Below are 2,738 nucleotides of genomic sequence, written 5' to 3'. Positions count from 1 at the left end.
CGAAGTCGATCACCGCGAATACCTACGGCACGACGAGTCACAACCAGCAGCAGATGAGTCAACTTACCGCTCAATGGTAGGACCATCGATGTACCTGATGGTGTGCACCAGGCCCGACATCGCACACGCGGTGCGCCGCTGTCACGCCATCTCCACTACTCACGCGAGCCGCATCACGTCGGCACCAAACGTCTACTACGTTACGTCAAGGCCACCATCAACCATGGACTCACATACCGCGCATCCGAATGCAAACTTGTGGGATACAGCGACGCCAGCTGGGCAAACCGCCATGACCGCCGATCTACCGCCGGTTATGTCTGCTTCGTTGGCGGAGGCGCCGTTTCGTGGAAGTCCGCACGCCAGCGCATCGTCGCGCTGTCGACATGCGAGTCTGAGTACATCGCCCTCCAAGGAAGTTGTTTGGCTACGAGGATTACTACACAACATGGGAGTACTTCAAGAAATGCCGACCCTTACCATGTGCGACAAAAAGTCCGCCATCGCAACGGTGGAAAGCAGCGGCGTGAGCGAACGGATCAAGCACATCGACGTGCGTCTCCACTACGTCCGCCAACTCATCGACGACAGTATCATCGAAGTCCGTCACGTCGGTACCGCCGACCAACTTGCCGACGTCTTGACCAAGGTGTCCACGAAGGACGCAATCATGAAGTTCAAGGACGCGGCGATGGATGTCTCACCAGCCGCCACCAATCCACGCATTTCGTTCCGAGTACTACCGGTAGACTGTGAATGAATACGTTGAGTTGGGCGACGGGCAATTCGAACGTCCACCGTGCGAGCAGCCGGTAGCATGCCCTCCTCCAGATGGAGCTCGTGAGTGACCGCGTCTTGCCGTCGTGTTTGTCGACTTGGCCGGGTTGAGCATGCCAGCCGCGTCACGGACGGTGACATCCAGGAGACGGACGATGAGCAGCAAGAGTGCCGAGAAATCAACCAATCGCTGTGCTCCCTCCGCGCATGCTCTCGAGCGACATCCCACACCCCCGACACCACCACGACACCCGCCACGACTCTTGACACGAGGAAGACATGGTTTGTCGTGTCGGGGTCTTCGTCATGGCAGGCACCAAAATAACGATGGGGTGCAGGGCAATTGAAAAATTTGCTGTGCAAGACATAATAATGCAGTATGCTGTCGTGCCCTTATACTGTATTACGACATACAGTATAACTTGAACGAAGCAATAAAAATTGATTCGTATTTTAAAAAAAGTGACTTCTACTGTGAATAAAAATATTCACCAATCATGTTCCGTTATTTTCACAATCCAATTCTATTGGACAATTTAGGAGCGCAACGTTTGCTTTCTTCGGGGGGCCTTACATTCGGAATTTTCCTCTAAGTTATGCATGTTCAAACGATGAGACAGCTATAATTGATTTGGTTTGTTTTGTCAAAGGTGGCTGTTGAAGAACCATCTTGGACAAAAACGGACCAAATCAATTCTATCTGTAGAACCATGACAAGCGGCTTTTGTAACACCACGAAAGGTTTCCAATGTCAAAATGTGCATTTTTCTTGTCCAATCTGGCGGCCGTTGTTGCATACAATGTGAATACAAGAAGTGCAAATACTGTAGGATACACTGCAATGTCACAACATTGTGGGCTCTGTCGCCCTTGTGGCGGCTTCATTTCGTGTAGTGTGGGCGCCTGTGCCAAGCAGGCTCACATATAGTAGGTGGAACATGCAATCGACTTTTTAAGGGTAATATTGTATAGTATAATTGTGCATTATATTAACAATATACCACATAATATATTGTTATAAATATTGATATTGTCCTTTTGAACCCAAAATTAACTATATATGAATGAGATCTCAAGAACAATATAATATGCACAGTATTGTTATTGCTACAATATATAGTAATGCAATATTGAGTATCCCTGGAGCGAAGTGGCGCTGGCATGCTGCACAAGACAGATGGGCGCAGCTAATAAGTTTGATCATAATACAATGATGAGATCATAGTGCTCACGTGTGTCGTAACGTTAGCTGTGCTATCTACCAACCATCGACATGCCGCGGACCCGCTGCCGATCCGGCACCTGTGTATTGACCGATGAGGTAAGTCTGCAGTGTCGTGTTGGTCAAACTATTGTACTCTACATCCCATGAAAGGGAGGTATGCTGTAGAAGGCTGACAAGTACGATGGCCGCGATAGAAAGAAGTTCACGAACACGACCTTGTGGCACAATGGAAGCGCGCCTGCTTGCAAGAGACCTGGATTCGATTCCCACGATGTCAACGTAGAATTTGCACACGAGATGGTATTTACCAGTACATTTTGATTTGGATACTTTTAACGCTGTTAATGGTTGCATGTGTTGCATTATACTAGTAGTACTTCGAAGTATATTATAAATACTAGAACAATTGGTATTTATCTCACTGATATTATTATTTTGTGAATTGTGTGTACCGCATCGGCAGCCCAATACCGGTACCAGCAATGCCATTTGAAGTGACCTCTGGAAGAATGCGCAAAAAACAATTAATTGGATTTTATACTGACAGTGAAGTGTGAACTACCTGTACAGTAGCTGTGATTATTTAGTGATTAGTATTAACTCTTTTTGTGGCAATGTTGCTCGCCGGGATAACCATTTATATATTTTGATTAACCCTGGAATGGAAACGCAAGAATGACGAGGAATGGCCCCAAATACGACAATTCCGATCACCTAATTGAAGTTCGTTTCCTTG

This window comes from Aphanomyces astaci, assembly GCF_000520075.1.
Source record: "Aphanomyces astaci strain APO3 unplaced genomic scaffold supercont1.61, whole genome shotgun sequence".
In the NCBI taxonomy this organism is placed as follows: domain Eukaryota; phylum Oomycota; class Saprolegniomycetes; order Saprolegniales; family Verrucalvaceae; genus Aphanomyces; species Aphanomyces astaci.
The sequence above is the reverse complement of the archived record's forward strand: the minus strand, read 5'-3'. Positions refer to the sequence as shown.